This window comes from Cyprinodon tularosa, unplaced genomic scaffold, assembly GCF_016077235.1.
Source record: "Cyprinodon tularosa strain WSP-4 unplaced genomic scaffold, ASM1607723v1 ctg369, whole genome shotgun sequence".
Lineage (NCBI taxonomy): Eukaryota > Metazoa > Chordata > Actinopteri > Cyprinodontiformes > Cyprinodontidae > Cyprinodon > Cyprinodon tularosa.
In genome coordinates this window covers 1,161,989-1,180,486 of record NW_024039084.1, presented here as the reverse complement: position 1 = coordinate 1,180,486, position 18,498 = coordinate 1,161,989, and positions in this window count along the sequence as shown.

The window sequence follows — 18,498 nt, the reverse complement described above, 5'->3', positions numbered from 1 at the left end:
CTACTACCAACGGTGTATCAGCAATCCAGTGAAGAAATACAGATCAGTGACTGAGACACATCTGACACATTTGAGTGAGACAGTTTTGAAGGGCGACATCTGCTGGATTGCTATGAGAACTACCTTTGAGTGATATCCTGACTTTCCACATTAAACCGGGATTACGCTGCAATTTTTTTCCCCTTTTTGGGGCGACTTCCAGCCTGATCGTGCATTGTCTAGTTTACAGGGGGTAAAGAGGGGCGATCAGCCTCTCACGACCACCTCCCAATCAGGAATCAAGAGGTCTGGAGAAAATTAAACATCTTCGATTTTCAGTCGACCATCTTGGGCAAATTGCTCAGTGTGCAAACAAGGATTCTTCTTCCTCTCAGATGAAAACACAGAAGCATGGTGGGGGAGCAAGTGATATGGAGTTCTTTCTGTTAAAATTGACAGACCGTAGTGGCCATGTTTGCTCAGCCTTGTCTTTTTCCAAATACGTCATCGCCTTTTCTTTTTAGAGCTTTCAGCACAAAATTGCCCAAATAGCCAAGGCAGCATTTCTCTCTAGTGAGGTTCATATTCCATTTCTGCTCCTTTGGTCTGGATAGACAAGTCGAGAAGCGCCATCTCACTGCTGAGCTGAATGTGACGTGGTTTTTAGACGTACAGTGTGAGCAGGTAGATCGCATCAGAGTGTTGTGCTGCACATTGTGAGAAGATACATTGTGAGCTTTACGATGAAATCCTGCAGTTTTGTCGGACAGTGTGAGCTGTAGCTGCATGCAATGATTGAAAAAATCGCACAGTGCATACTAAGTCCATGGCTGGAATTGTAATTTCCATTATAATGATAACAGATAAATAATTGGCTGACTCATTGCATTTTTAATGTGATAAGTAGAATTTCCGATTGATGCTTAATAGCTATTGAAGGTGTTTCTGAGCTGTGTAAGCTGTAATTTTTTTTCAAACAATAATGCTTTTCTTTACAGAGCAGTTTTGGACAAAAATGTGGGAAAGGTATCTTATGTGCTTCTGTCAAGGGGACAGTGCTACTGTTACTGGGAATTCTAAAACTGGAAGATTGTCTCTTCCTCCTGGTCCCTTCTTCATCACTGTACTCTCTCAGTCCAACCTCAACCAACACAGTTGAATTATGTATGGGCCAGAGCCAAGAGAAAACCTGACATGAATAAATGCTTTAGGACTTTACTGTAGGGAGCTATAGTTGAACTGTTCAGTAAACAGTGAGTGCTAAACCATTGGATGGTAATTAATTAGATTAAGTTTTGACAGTGAAATGTTTGTCAAACTTGTCTTTAAATAAAATGTTGTAATTTGCTTTCATATAAATACATTTAAATTATACGGTTAGTATTCTTTACAATAAAGTTTTCAAAAAAAAAGCCTGATAGAAAATATATATAAAAAGTTTTATATTTATATGTTTTGCAAGCTTTTTCTTTTGTTTAAACAAGTTAAACTCTTAAAACTGGCAGAAGAAGCAGCTCTGTGAAGAAAAACACCGGAGGAGCAGCTGCTGCTGATATTAGCCAAGTAGTGAGAGGGAAGATGCCAGGGTTCATAGTGGGAGGATAATTAGAGGATTGGGAGCAGGTGTTCCCATCAGGTCAGGGGATTGCTGAAGGCAGGAATGACTCAGGACAACTGCTGAGCAGAAAGAGAGAGTTTCTGGGGAACCAGCGACAGTGAGAAGCCTTGTAATGTGATTAAACCATTCACAGCTTTCACGCTGTTATCTGAAGATATTTTCAGCACTTTTGATCTCTCAAACTGTGACTGATTGTTTCCTCTTGGTGCTAAAAGGGATGTTTTTCAGAGTGATGAAATATGATTGTTTTTCTTCAGTTGAATCACATAGTTTTGGGTCTTGTGCAGTTATTTTATCCTTTTCCCCCATGGTCTGTGGTGTTTTTAGTATTGCTTATTATTCCCTGGATCTGTGATTTGTGCTACATTTGGCCCTGAGTCTGGAGCAAATGCAGGACTCCAGCAGGTCTTGAAGGTAAAGTGAGGGTCTGAATGAAAGTTCTATTTTGGTCTTGTTTAGTCTTGGCTGTTTGGACTGTCGAGCTACTATGCTAAATTATCCCTTATTCAACCTGCCAGCAGCTGTTTTTCACCACAGGGGCTCAGTTTCCTGCTCCATGTTGTTCTGCATGTCGAAGTCTCCTTGCATCACATCCACCTCACACCGCTGTGATGTTTAAATGTGTTGTTTTTGCTGTACTTTTATGATGTCTTTGTACCCTGTGAAAAGAACTATTTATTAAACGATTGGTGTACTTGTCGCATCTTAAGTTTCAGACGTTAGATTTAAAATGCATAAAAATCTAATTTTTGAAAGAAGTTGGGACTGACACAAATCAGTGTAACTTCATTTTCTTATTAGCCCACTGGTCTCTATTTATTCACTAGTTCAATCTGAAAAAACTCAAAAGGAGAGAAAAGACAAATAGAAGAAATTTATTGATACAATTACTTTAGTCTTTTGATCTCAGACCTCGGCAGGAAACATAGCACTGACATTTGTTTGATACACATGAACAGGAGTAAAGAACCTGGCTGTTTCCCCCCCAGGCCTGAAACTGGTGGTGGAGTTGAGATAGATGAAGTAGGTCAGTCTGTAGACTGCTGGTTGGCGAGGCGGTATTGCTTAGCTTTATGGGACGATCCAGTGGACTGCGTGAGCTGATACTAGAGCTTCACTCAGGGACCTGGAAGATGGAAGTCTAGCTTGGATAACACAGGTTGAGAGAACCTGTCCATGATGAGCAAGCATGAAGCGACAGTGGAGAGGAAAAACTCCCCATTGGGAAGAAACCTCTGGCAGAACCAGGATCAACATGGCATTTTTTTTGCTGGACCGGTTGAAATGAGACAGGGAATGCAGTAAGAGTCCAGGAGGAATAAAAATTTAGCTATGATGGTGTAAAAGGGGCTGGAGGTGGGTTGAAACGGGGTCGTCTGAATGAAGTCCTGTACAGCGCGACCTCTGCCTAAACACTAGGTAGCAGATGCGTTGCGGATCAGAGGCCTTTTAAGATGAACTTTGGATGCTGATTGGCTTTTTTGGAGGCGTGGTTAAAAGCTGAGTGGCTGGTGTTGTAGGAGGATGAAGGCAAATAATTTACAGGTGCTGGTCATAAAATTAGAATATCATGAAAAAGTAGATTGATTTCAGTAATTCCATTTAAAAAGTGAAACTTGTATATTATATTCATACATTACATACAAACTCATATATTTCAGATGTTTATTTTGTTTAATTTTGATGATTACAAATGACAACAAATGAAAATCTCAAATTCATCATATCAGAAAATTAGAATATTGTGAAAAGGTTCAAAATTGATGGCCCCTGGTGCCACACTCTAATCAGCTAATTAACTCAAACCACCTGCAAAAGCCTTTAAATGGTCTTTCAGTCTAGTTCTATAGGCTACACAATCATGGGGAAGACTGCTGACTTGACAGTTGTCCAAAAGACGACCATCGACACCTTGCACAAGGAGGGCAAGACACAAAAGGTCATCGCTAAAGAGGCTGGCTGTTCACAGAGCTCAGTGTCCAAGCACATTAATAGAGAGGCGAAGGGAAGGAAAAGATGTGGTCGAAAAAAGTGTACAAGCAAGAGAGATAACCGCACCCTGGAGAAGATTGTGAAACAAAACCCCTTCAAAAATGTGGGGGAGATTCACAAAGAGTGGACTGCAGCTGGAGTGAGTGCTTCAAGAACCACCACACACAGACGTATGAAAGACATGGGTTTCTGCTGTCGCATTCCTTGTGTCAAGCCACTCTTGAACCACAGACAGCGTCAGAAGCGTCTTGCCTGGGCTAAAGAGAAACAGGACTGGACTGCTGGTGAGTGGTCCAAAGTCATGTTCTCTGATGAAAGTAAATTTTGCATTTCCTTTGGAAATCAAGGTCCCAGAGTCTGGAGGAAAAGAAGAGAGGCACTTCATCCACGTTGCTTGAAGTCCAGTGTAAAGTTTCCACAGTCAGTGATGGTTTGGGGTGCCATGTCATCTGCTGGTGTTGGTCCATTGTGTTTTCTGAGGTCCAGGGTCAACGCAGCCACATACCAGGAAGTTTTAGAGCACTTCATGCTTCCTGCAGCTGACCAACTTTTTGGAGATGCAGATTTCATTTTCCAACAGGACTTGGCACCTGCACACAGTGCCAAAGCTACCAGTACCTGGTTGAAGGACCATGGTATCCCTGTTCTTAATTGGCCAGCAAACTCTCCTGACCTTAACCCCATAGAAAATCTATGGGGTATTGTGAAGAAGAAGATGCAATACACCAGACCCAACAATTCAGAAGAGCTAAAAGCCACTATTAGAGCAACCTGGGCTATCATAACACCTGAGCAGTGCCACAGACTGATCGACTCCATGCCACGCCGCATTGCTGCAGTAATACAGGCCAAAGGAGGCCCAACTAAATACTGAGTGCTGTACATGCTCATACTTTTCATGTTCATACTTTTCAGTTGGCCAACATTTCTATAAATCCTTTGTTTTTATTGGTCTTCAGTAATATTCTAATTTTCTGATATGATGAATTTGAGATTTTCATTTGTTGTCATTTGTAATCATCAAAATTAAACAAAATAAACATCTGAAATATATGAGTTTGTATGTAATGTATGAATATAATATACAAGTTTCACTTTTTAAATGGAATTACTGAAATCAATCTACTTTTTCATGATATTCTAATTTTATGACCAGCACCTGTATTTAGCTGAACTTCTGCCTATTTCCAATTGGCTGTTGGTAGTACAGGGTGCAGTAAAGTCACCAGTCGCCATATTGGTACACCCTAGTTACACAATTCAGAATGTAAACAATGCGTGTGCTACAGCATCGAACAACAATGATTTTCTAATTTTCAGGGGGCTTAAGACTTTTAAAATACAGATAAATTATCTCACAAACAACTACAGGTGCTTGGCTCCAGGCACTTAGAGATACACTTCCACACAGAAAGCCCATATTCTTATCTTCAGGTACCACAGTATACATGTCAGATTAAATAATACTACTTATACTTCAGCAATAGTATCAAGGTGTTACATTATTGTACCCTTTATACTATATCCGTTGGTTGTGCTGTTCTTTTTTATCTCTTTGCAGGTGATGAAGCAGATTGAAGTTGTTTTATCTTTATCTCCTTTTTCTCCTTCCTCTTTCGTTCATCTTTTTTCTGTTTTTCCTTTTCCTGAACTACTTAAATTGCAGTGTCCATATAATCTGTAATACTCCCTGCATGAATTATAATAAAGCTAAAGCATTAATCAAGCTGAACACTATGGCGATAGCCGTACTGTTCCATCTGTGAAAGCAAAATCTGTTGGGCTCTTTTTGTCATCAAGACAATTATTCTTATTGCCACATCACCAGCCAGGACACTGGAGAAAAAAAAAAAAAAAAAAAATATATATATATATATATATATATATATATATAAGATAGAGATAAATTCATCACTTTGACACACACTTCATCGCATCAATAGAGCATCATAATTTCTGGTAAAATATAGGCACATCACATTGCATAGTCAGTATGAAGTCCATCAAGTCTATAAATCATGTAATATAGGATATACAAAATCATCACAATAAAATTAGTGTGCTAAGGGGGCATAATAATACTGTACTTAGATATTAAGAATATTACACACACACTCACATATGTGCCAAAAGTGCTAAATTGATGATGTACATATTATATACATGCATTGATTACATTGTTATGGTAACTTGTTTTGGTAATAGGTATAGCCAGACAACACCAAGATCGAAGCTGATTTTACATTTAACATTAAGCATCAAAAGTAATTAGGAAAGAGGACATTTGTAAAATATTAATTACCCAAGAGGTCAGCAACATCTCTGTCAAAAAAGGTCTAAAAAAGATGAGGTTTAACTCTTAGCGTTTTGCGCATGAAACCTCTGATGGCAGTAAAACAAAAAAAAAGAAATCGGGTTATCTGACCTGATATTTTCCAGTGTCAGTTTTAACACTGTACATTTAGGCTGAATAACATTTGATGTTTGTGTGAAGCTGATCAGTCTGTCAGGCTTCCTGTCTGTTGCCAGGGATTTGATGGACGATCTGAACACTGCAGCACAGGGAACACTTCCTATCTAATCCTCCTCTTTTCCCACTGCTGTCAGCTGAGTTGGAGGCTCCAGTGTTCAGTGAATACATTTTTGTTTTGGTTTGATGTGCTCTATCAAATCTGCTCCCGCTGTAACTGCGCTCCAGCTGATCAGCATCCATATAAAAGTTCTTATTGTTCTACAAGATGGTTAGGATAGTAACAATGAATTATTGCATGTCTGCAGGGGAGCATGAGATCTATATCATGAGTTTTACATAATGTGAAGAAGATGATTTTTTAGGCTTTTTTTCTTCTTTTAATTACATATATTTTTTATTCCTTTTAGCTTATGTTTCTGTGCATATTTCCTTTATATAAATCTGGTGATCTATATGAATAAAAGGGCTGCAGTAATTTGATGTAATTAACATTTTTGATTATGAAATTCTGATGTAAAATTTTATGCACGCATCACTAAAAGTATATAATCTTTCAATAAGTGAATGCAGGGTCACATTTTAAATCACATGCAGTACAAACAGGTAGCTGTAGAGAGCAGTAAAGGATCAGTTCTCCTCTGAGCAGCATCCGCCTTTTCACATTTCAGTGTGGCAGTTGACCAAGTTAGAGAACCTAATTGAATAAACCTTAATAAATTCTACAGTCTTTAAAACAAAATCCACATTTTAAATTATTTGTGACCGGAAAGCAGCTGTGAAACCTTGAATTATGTCTGTTTTACCAAGCTATAGCTCTTCTGTTCAAGTTTTCTCTGTAGATAAACTCTACTTTGTGGTGCTGCTTTATTGTTACAGTGCATTATTTTTTACATTTTTGTTAACGTATTCAATTCTGAGTTGTAATGAAACCCCATTTGTGCTGCCCTCTCAGCAGTAAAAGGTGGCTATTTCAGTGGAACATGCTTTTGCCCTTATATACCAGCATTTTGGTAGAAGTCAAATTCTAACACAAACAAGGCATCTTGTCCTTTGCTGCTTTGGGAGCTTCAGTTTCAGACATTGCTTACCTGTTACAAAAAAGGGGCTCAAACTGATATGGCTTTGCCAGGATTCACATAGCATCCTTGACCATCCTGTAAAAGAGAAGCGTAAAATCGTCCACCTCAAAAGTTTTATTCATTACATAACTACCAGCACTATTCTGCTCAATCTCTTTACTTCAATATTACAAAGCTAGCTGCCATTTTCTCTTGTCCTGACCAACAAACACATAAAAATCCAAAGCATATCTCCACATTTAGCCCTTCCCCCTTAGGGGCTCTTGACACTGACTACTTTGGTATATTTCTAAATTTCTCTTGGTTGGGGTGATGCTTTAAATGATCCCAATTGCACTCTCCCTAAACTCTTGCAACAATTGTGACATTGTGCTGTATGATAAAACTGCACCTTGCAGAGGGGCCTTTTATTGTGGGCAGTCTGAAGGGCTGGTTATCCTCCCGCAGCAGTGTGTCGCAGACATTTTTGATGTATGCCCAATATTGAAGCATGGTCTGCGCTGTTATTCCACAAACGCAAGACAGACAATCATAAACTAGCTGTGGGTCTAGATAGGACCGACGTGGTGAGGAAGTGGGGGCAAATTTGTGCGACAACGGAGGGACATGAGGGTGAAAAAGAGCGGGGATCCAGGTGGAAAAAGGGTGCCAGCGTTCTTGCACACCTCGCTCTTTTAGCTGGTCCAACTACATGAGTCGTTTTCCGCAATCGCGGTCATACAAACAAAACAAGCCGGTTAGATAACAAACAGGAAATACACATAGAGTAGAGCGGATGTAGATTTGACCAATCAGAGGCCTCCTGTCTGCAGCGCTGTCTGACGGTCACCTACAAATTTGGAGAGGTGCACCAGAGTGTCTGCTGAAGGGGCGGGGGCATATTTGCGTTTACTGCGACACACATGCAGACGACCTGGTTTTCTGAGTATAAATCAGCCTCAAGGCACACATCTGCACTAATCATGGTGTCTAATCAACATCTTTAGGGAGGGATCAGAGCTACCTTTTGTTCCCCTTTTGTTCACCTGCATTATATTAATCTCAGTGCTCCGCATCATCTGTTAGAACTGAAGAAGCCTTTTGGATGAGAGGTGATACCTGTATTTGAAAACTTCACATCCATTTGGCTAAACTGAACCTTTAACGCTTGACCATGAGCTGGATGACTGAGAATCTGCACAGATATTTCACCTGCATTGTGTTTAAATCACAGCTTCTAAATGATGCATTTACAGGTGCTGGTCATAAAATTAGAATATCATGAAAAAGTAGATTGATTTCAGTAATTCCATTTAAAAAGTGAAACTTGTATATTATATTCATACATTACATACAAACTCATATATTTCAGATGTTTATTTTGTTTAATTTTGATGATTACAAATGACAACAAATGAAAATCTCAAATTCATCATATCAGAAAATTAGAATATTACTGAAGACCAATAAAAACAAAGGATTTATAGAAATGTTGGCCAACTGAAAAGTATGAACATGAAAAGTATGAGCATGTACAGCACTCAGTATTTAGTTGGGCCTCCTTTGGCCTGTATTACTGCAGCAATGCGGCGTGGCATGGAGTCGATCAGTCTGTGGCACTGCTCAGGTGTTATGATAGCCCAGGTTGCTCTAATAGTGGCTTTTAGCTCTTCTGAATTGTTGGGTCTGGTGTATTGCATCTTCTTCTTCACAATACCCCATAGATTTTCTATGGGGTTAAGGTCAGGAGAGTTTGCTGGCCAATTAAGAACAGGGATACCATGGTCCTTCAACCAGGTACTGGTAGCTTTGGCACTGTGTGCAGGTGCCAAGTCCTGTTGGAAAATGAAATCTGCATCTCCAAAAAGTTGGTCAGCTGCAGGAAGCATGAAGTGCTCTAAAACTTCCTAGTATGTGGCTGCGTTGACCCTGGACCTCAGAAAACACAATGGACCAACACCAGCAGATGACATGGCACCCCAAACCATCACTGACTGTGGAAACTTTACACTGGACTTCAAGCAACGTGGATGAAGTGCCTCTCTTCTTTTCCTCCAGACTCTGGGACCTTGATTTCCAAAGGAAATGCAAAATTTACTTTCATCAGAGAACATGACTTTGGACCACTCACCAGCAGTCCAGTCCTGTTTCTCTTTAGACGCTTCTGACGCTGTCTGTGGTTCAAGAGTGGCTTGACACAAGGAATGCGACAGCAGAAACCCATGTCTTTCATACGTCTGTGTGTGGTGGTTCTTGAAGCACTCACTCCAGCTGCAGTCCACTCTTTGTGAATCTCCCCCACATTTTTGAATGGGTTTTGTTTCACAATCCTCTCCAGGGTGCGGTTATCTCTCTTGCTTGTACACTTTTTTCGACCACATCTTTTCCTTCCCTTCGCCTCTCTATTAATGTGCTTGGACACTGAGCTCTGTGAACAGCCAGCCTCTTTAGCGATGACCTTTTGTGTCTTGCCCTCCTTGTGCAAGGTGTCGATGGTCGTCTTTTGGACAACTGTCAAGTCAGCAGTCTTCCCCATGATTGTGTAGCCTATAGAACTAGACTGAAAGACCATTTAAAGGCTTTTGCAGGTGGTTTGAGTTAATTAGCTGATAAGAGTGTGGCACCAGGGGCCATCAATTTTGAACCTTTTCACAATATTCTAATTTTCTGATATGATGAATTTGAGATTTTGATTTGTTGTCATTTGTAATCATCAAAATTAAACAAAATAAACATCTGAAATATATGAGTTTGTATATACTGTATGAATATAATATACAAGTTTCACTTTTTAAATGGAATTACTGAAATCAATCTACTTTTTCATGATATTCTAATTTTATGACCAGCACCTGTATTTATTTATTTATTTTTTAGATCTTGAGGGATCATTATCATGTTGTAATCAGTCAGAGCTGGGTTTTATGTTTGTTTAAAAAAAAAGTCATGCTCAGGAAACTTCCATGGACACATCTAGTAGGTAATCTTAAAAGACGATTCGTGTACATCCTCACTTAATGCCATGTGGGGGAGCAGTACCTCAGCTTTAAGGCCTTTCCTGATAATAAAACTAATTTCAGGCACTTGAATCCAATTACTCATAATTTAGCCTATGGTCCATATATCATAACCACATGTGAGGTTTCAAACTCAGATGGATCAGAATATCAAGACCATTCTTCACCATAGCAGTGAGAGTAGTTTACTCATCCCAGAAACTGAAGCCCTGATATGTTATCTCTCAGTCTGTCCTGCTTTTTAAAGTTTTTCACTTGAGGAAGAAACTCACCCTAAACCCATGGAGTGACCCACCTTTTCCCAGTTAAGAACCATAAACTAAGACTATAAGGAAATTACTCTCACCTGTTCATCACACTGAGCTGCTCACTGCTATGGTGCACTGAAGTCATGCAGTTCACACGGCTTCAAAGAAAATGTCTTGTACAGAAGCAGGAAGAGCTCTTGTGTCTTAGCTGTTCTGACCTGCTAAGAATCTCATGATGATGCACATTCAGGGGGAAATGCCACATTCAGCAAATACCTGGGGAAAAAAACACATTTTATCACCGATGGCAGATCCCAAGCCACGTAATTGAGCCAAGAGGCATGATTAGTATTAATGAATCCACATGCACATGGACTCATAACGTCTGCCAGAATAACATGCCAAATATCAAGAATGCATGAAATTACGCTGCCAGTTTGGGTCAGACATTGATTAATCCCTGGCGATGCTGGTAATAAACGTCGATCTGAATTTGCATCCTCAATTGCAAAGAGAAAACCATACAGGAGCCATGTTGAGGAAATTTTTACTTTTGTGTACACTGCAAAAAATATAAATCTCAATAAGTTATTTTTTCTTAAAATAAGTGTGTTTTTCCTTGATTTGAGGAGGTAAGTAAGACACTTTGCCAATGGAACAAGACAATTTCCTTTTAAAATAAGAAAAAACTATTTTATCGTCTTATTTCAAGTAAATATTATCTAACTATCTTATTTTAAGAGTGAAAATACTCATTCCATTGGCAAATCATCTTATTTACCTGCTCAAATTAAGGCTAAATATACTTAATTTAAGCCATTTTTTACTTATTTCTGGATTGTTTTTGCAGTGTAGTGCTTAACTTGAACTTTTATTAACCTCACTGGGGAAATTGCTTAAACCCCAACAAGAAAGAACACGATAAGAGGTTTTAAATTAATTTCATGCTTTCTTAGAGAGCAAGCAAAAGTTGAGATCTGCAGAATTATGTAAAAATCTTTTGAATTGCCAATTACCTTAAGCCCTGCAGTATTTGTGTTTTGTCAAATAATCCCATGTCTCTGCTTTAACCCGTCCAGGCTCTGTGCCATTAGCTTATTTACTTAGATTTGTCTTAAGTACTGTCTTTTTGTTTTTATTTTGTATAATCATGATAATAATATAAATGCTTTTTAGAAAAGAATAATGTTTAAATAACAGATTTAGTCAAGTGCTTTAAGGCTGGTTTAAGACGGTAAATCCAATAACATTAGACCATATAAGGTTTTCCATGTACCTAGAATTGCTCATCCTTTTTTCCAACCACTGTATTTACTGTAGAGACAACTAGTGAGGCTGATTCTCATGAAAAATTCAACATGGTTTGTATATTTTCTGTGCACTAAAGGCATCTTCACATAAAAAAATATCCTTTAAGAAGAGTTTCACCAAAAGAACCATAACAAATTGCAGCTTATGTGTGGGTGACTAGTATAGAATTCTTCACAAAGCTCCAAGCCTTATTATGCAGTTTTGGAATAGATTTTTAACTCTATTGTCTTCTTGATTTAAGTTGCAGGAAATTCTTATTCTTATAAATGTATAACTTAGCTGTTGTGCTTGCGTAAATCTGTAGTTCATCAGAGCTACATTCTAAGCCCAGTCTGTATCAATAAAAAAATATGTTTAAAATAACAGCACAGCATCATTATTGAGTCAATATTATATGAATACATTATATAAATATGCAAGTTTCCTGAACTGTTTGGATCAGTTATTTTGGCTTTTAACAAATAATAATAATAGAAATAATAATAATAATACTAGGGGAGTGGTGGCCTAGTTGTTAGACCATTGCACTCGTGTCTCAGAGGTTCTGAGTTCAAGCCCCACACGCTCCGACACACTGCCATTCTAGGTCCCTGAGCAAAACTCTTAATCCCCCAGACTGCTCCCTGGGTGCCGCACAGAGGCAGCCCACTGATCCCAAAGGGGATGGGTTAAATTCAGAGGGGAATTTCTCCAGTGTGAGATCAATAAAGTTCAATTATTATTATTAATAAAACTCTGTGTATCAGATTGTCCTTGGTCTTAGAAATCCGTACAGCATCCCTATTAGGCTGGAGCCAGTGATGTCTCATAATTTACAAACAATATGTGTATGATGCGATAATGTGGCAAAGTGTGACTGCACGTCTTTAAAAAAAGGTTTCAATAACTGTTTTTATTCATCGACCTTCCTAATGATGGAAGCACGGTAGGCATACCGTACGCAATCTGAGTCGCTTCTGCGGTCTGAGTAAGATCAATTTTGAAAAAATGTTTCTAATTTAATATAAGCATTTGAAAGTGATACTAAAAATGTTGCACAGTGATTGTTCCACAGCAAAACAATAAGAAAAAAATGAGGAAAGAAAGCATGGGGTTGTAAGCCCAATGCTTTTCTTCAATTCAATTAAGTTCTTTTAATTTATATAGCCTTAATTTACAACACATGTAATCTCAAGGCACTTTACAATTCAACCAAATCATACAATCAAACTGATTGAAAGTTTTTTATCTAAGGAAAACCAGCTGATTGCATCGGCTCACTGACTCTAAGGCATTCCCTCACACCAAGCATGTAATTTACAATTAATTAGTGTTTCTGCCGTACCTGGAAGAAGTATCACTCATAGATTAATATATTATTTTACATTATCCAGATCAGATTACCTCTTTTTGGAGCAATAAAATTTCTTCATATTAGATGGTTTACTAGTATGAGTGGAAGAGTGATAGAAAAGCAACAAATCCAACAATCCTAATATTAACAATGATTACTTTAAACTACATTGATTAAAACTGCACAGTTTTAAAATGCCATAGGGTGGTTCAGTGACTAAAATCATTATGTGTAAATTGTTTTCAAAGGGTAATACTTATTTGAGGGTTGAGCCTGCAAAAATTTCCATTGTTGCACATAAAACATTTGTCTCTGAAAATAAGAATAAAATGTTTTTCAACACTTTCTTCTGAATGGTAACCAAACTTTCAAAAGAAAAGTTGATTTTAGCAGGGTAAAATTGTACAAATGATAGCAAAAAGTGAGTGATTAAGCTGAAATGAACCCTGCGGATTTGAAATGGAATCCAATATCAGACAACTGTGTAAGGAAACTAAAAGTTGTCGCGAGAATTTGTTTAATCCAAATGGCAAAGACCCACCTTATCATCAACTTCAGACTGACAGAGTTTGTGTTCGATAGCTGCCAAGTAAAAAGAACACATCGACAAGAAAATTACAAAATGCCCTGTTCTTGGGGAGCAAATACATTTTTGGGACTGATGAATGGAAAAGGGTAATTGTTGAAGATCAAATGTCAATGACGTGGGCAGAAGTGACTCCCCTGAAGATATCACATCCCTGCGACAGAGGTTACTTGACCATCATCCCATGCTCTCTTACCTGTAAATCTTGGGCCTCTATAGGAGAGATATTCTCCAGTTTTCAGCTGTGGTTACACATGGCCACCAAAATCCCTCAAGAGAAGAGTTTCTGTTCACCGGCCGCATCAGAATAGATTTTGCCTACGATTCAGAATAGCTGAACATAGTGTCTTGTTCATCCCTAGCTTTAAAACAAGTTGAAAGCAATCTTTTGTGAACCCGCCTACCAGAGCAGATAAGAAAACGATCCACATTGTTACCGTGGAGCCTCTCACCTGTTTGCCAAGGAGTCTGTGGAAGCCATGACCTGTGTCCCTACCCATTGGTTTCGCTGCTGTCAGGAGCTGTGCTGCTGCTAGCCTAAGCCCCTGCTACAAAGCTATGCAATGCTTTAAAAGGGGTGCGCCTTTCCAAAGCTGCTGTAAGAGAAATACATTTATTCCTGCAAAGTTTCCTTCTGTCGTTTGTATCAGCATAATTTAAGTCTCTTCAAGAGCTAGCTGTTGGATGAATGGATTGGCCACTCAAACTGTTCCTGAAGTAAACCAAAAAGGGGTCAGATTACGGGATGGAATCAAAACCCTGTCCCTTTGTTCCACTGAACCAACAAGTAAACCTCCTTTCCCCTCTTTTCATCTGATGCTTAATAAATACTCTGACTGGGCAAGAAACAGGTAGAAAACATATTTTTAAAGGTGTTGTTTGTGTCTTATCTGAAAGAAACTTTCTGATTAAACTGCGGATTGCTTTTAATTAAGAGTTCTGAAATGAATGCTAATGCTCACTGAGCCTGACTGAACAATTCATGCTACGTGTTACTGTCCAATTCCTCTTTTTTCATTTGTTTGAAGAGTTAAGCTGCTGCGGTTGGACCAGATCGTTAGCTCCAAGCTACTTCATTGCCGGCCCCATGGTAGCAGCCATTTTGTGAATCCTCTAACCCTCTGTTCTAGCTGGCCCGCCCTGGAAACGGATGTCCTGTACCAGCTGAGCTAACCCATTCTTACCAGCATCACTACATTTTTAATAATTCCTGAAAAATTCCTAATTTTTCACAGCTTGATTGCATTTAATCTCTCTGCATCAGCATTATTCACATTTCCTACTGCTATTTTGAAGGGCACCTTGAATGCATTGAGCCGTAAAATGTGAACATTCTTAGAGACTCTTGAACGGACTCTTTGAACACACTATCCCCCTTTTGCTTGCTTTTATTCACTTGTGCTTATTTTCAGTGTTTAGTGTTTGTCTACTTATTTGATACAATTACACATAACAGCCTTATCCTGAACATGGAGAAGACGAAGTAGATCATTGTCGACTTCATTAAGAGCTGGCCTAAACATGCTCCGCTGCTCATCAACAGCTCAGCTGTAGAGGTTGTCAGCAGCACCAAAGTTCTAAGGGTGCACACCACAGACAACCTTACCTGGACTATGAACACCTCCTTACTTGTCAAAAGGACACCAAAGCGCATGTACTTCCTGCTGAGGATTAGGACAGCCCACCTGCCCCCACCCTTCCTCATGACCTTCTACAGAAGCAACATAGAGACCATTCTCACCAGTTTCTCACTATGTGGTGTGGAAACTCTAGCGCCTCAGACTGGAAGATGGTTAGAAGAGTAGTAAGAACAGCAGAGAGGATCATTGGGCCTCCACTCCCCTCAATAAAAGACATTTCATCCCAGCACTGCATGTTCCATGCACATAACATCATCAGCAACCCCTCACACCCCCACCACGGACTGTTCTCCCTGCTGCTTCGCAGTATTCGATGCAGAACCAGCAGGTTCTGTAAAAGCTTTTCCCCCACTGCCATCAGATTGTTGAACTGTTGTAAACTCTTATCAAAGTCACAAATCGAGACTCTGTATCACACTGTAAACATTATACTTGCACTACATGTTGAATCTACAAAACAGAACTCAACCCAGTGTTTCTACTGCATTTTGCCACATATCAATTTCTTTTTGTACTGCTCTGAACCATCCACATGAATGCCTTTTGCACCATGTGTCTTCTACACTGTTTACATTATGATCATTGTTGCACTTTATAAATGGAAATGTTAATTTCACTGCTAGGCTGTTGTTCATTCACTTTCGGAAAGTGAACACACTCTGTGTGTACAATATGACAGTTAAGTTTGTCTAAGTCTAATTATACTGTGATAAGGTGTATTAACTGATAAAGGTACCATTTCATTTTAACCCATGGTATTTTGTGGTTGTTTTATGCAGTGAACGATTTATCACTCAGGCCAGATCTACCCTCCTTTGGTTAAAAGTATAGTAGAGGATGTTCTTTTGCCGAGCTGATCATCAAAACAAGTGGTCATCCTAATTGTCAATCATTCTGGTGATATGTTTACGTAAATGGTAAATGGTAAATGGCATGTACTTATATAGCGCCTTTTTCAAGTTAGGAGACTTGACCAAAGCGCTTTACACTACATTCATTCACCCATTCACGCACACACTCACACACTGATTTTTCACACACGTAAGGCCATCCTAAGTGCTCATCTCTCATTTTCACTTACCAGGGGTGAGTCTGACATACTGGAAAAAAATGTAAATCTTCTTTTGAAAAGTAAGCTTGTATGCGTTCTCAAGGAGAAATGGAATCGTGCATGCTATTATGTGCACTTAATAGGCATTCCCTCTTTGGAACGGGTAAAGGGTTGTGCATGTGTACTTTTTTTTTAAAGTGGAGATGGCGGGTCTTTTAAAAAATTCACAAAAATCCTCCACTATACCTTTAACATTTGAATTAATAGAGAAAATTTCTTTGGTTGGTGATTAAAAACTCTGTTGATAACCATGATCTAAATTACTAAGTTGGTAATATGTTCAATAAATTGCAACATTTTATGGTTGTCATGGATGACATATCTGACACACAGATAAATAATGTAGTTGCAGAAGTTTGCATCAAGTGGTGGACCTAAGGCAACCAAAGATGGTCTGCTATTTACAGGTGCTGGTCATAAAATTAGAATATCAAGAAAAAGTAGATTGATTTCAGTAATTCCATTTAAAAAGTGAAACTTGTATATTATATTCATACATTACATACAAACTCATATATTTCAGATGTTTATTTTGTTTAATTTTGATGATTACAAATGACAACAAATGAAAATCTCAAATTCATCATATCAGAAAATTAGAATATTACTGAAGACCAATAAAAACAAAGGATTTATAGAAATGTTGGCCAACTGAAAAGTATGAACATGAAAAGTATGAGCATGTACAGCACTCAGTATTTAGTTGGGCCTCCTTTGGCCTGTATTACTGCAGCAATGCGGCGTGGCATGGAGTCGATCAGTCTGTGGCACTGCTCAGGTGTTATGATAGCCCAGGTTGCTCTAATAGTGGCTTTTAGCTCTTCTGAATTGTTGGGTCTGGTGTATTGCATCTTCTTCTTCACAATACCCCATAGATTTTCTATGGGGTTAAGGTCAGGAGAGTTTGCTGGCCAATTAAGAACAGGGATACCATGGTCCTTCAACCAGGTACTGGTAGCTTTGGCACTGTGTGCAGGTGCCAAGTCCTGTTGGAAAATGAAATCTGCATCTCCAAAAAGTTGGTCAGCTGCAGGAAGCATGAAGTGCTCTAAAACTTCCTGGTATGTGGCTGCGTTGACCCTGGACCTCAGAAAGCACAATGGACCAACACCAGCTGATGACATGGCACCCCAAACCATCACTGACTGTGGAAACTTTACACTGGACTTCAAGCAACGTGGATGAAGTGCCTCTCTTCTTTTCCTCCAGACTCTGGGACCTTGATTTCCAAAGGAAATGCAAAATTTACTTTCATCAGAGAACATGACTTTGGACCACTCACCAGCAGTCCAGTCCTGTTTCTCTTTAGCCCAGGCAAGACGCTTCTGACGCTGTCTGTGGTTCAAGAGTGGCTTGACACAAGGAATGCGACAGCAGAAACCCATGTCTTTCATACGTCTGTGTGTGGTGGTTCTTGAAGCACTCACTCCAGCTGCAGTCCACTCTTTGTGAATCTCCCCCACATTTTTGAATGGGTTTTGTTTCACAATCCTCTCCAGGGTGCGGTTATCTCTCTTGCTTGTACACTTTTTTCGACCACATCTTTTCCTTCCCTTCGCCTCTCTATTAATGTGCTTGGACACTGAGCTCTGTGAACAGCCAGCCTCTTTAGCGATGACCTTTTGTGTCTTGCCCTCCTTGTGCAAGGTGTCGATGGTCGTCTTTTGGACAACTGTCAAGTCAGCAGTCTTCCCCATGATTGTGTAGCCTATAGAACTAGACTGAAAGACCATTTAAAGGCTTTTGCAGGTGGTTTGAGTTAATTAGCTGATTAGAGTGTGGCACCAGGGGCCATCAATTTTGAACCTTTTCACAATATTCTAATTTTCTGATATGATGAATTTGAGATTTTCATTTGTTGTCATTTGTAATCATCAAAATTAAACAAAATAAACATCTGAAATATATGAGTTTGTATGTAATGTATGAATATAATATACAAGTTTCACTTTTTAAATGGAATTACTGAAATCAATCTACTTTTTCATGATATTCTAATTTTATGACCAGCACCTGTAAATCTCTTACTGGCAAGTGAGTGAGCAGGTTTGACTCACACCTGAGTTCATCCATTACAACCAGCCCTGGCTTCAGTCATTCCGATTCATTGGACTCCTTCATGAATGACATCA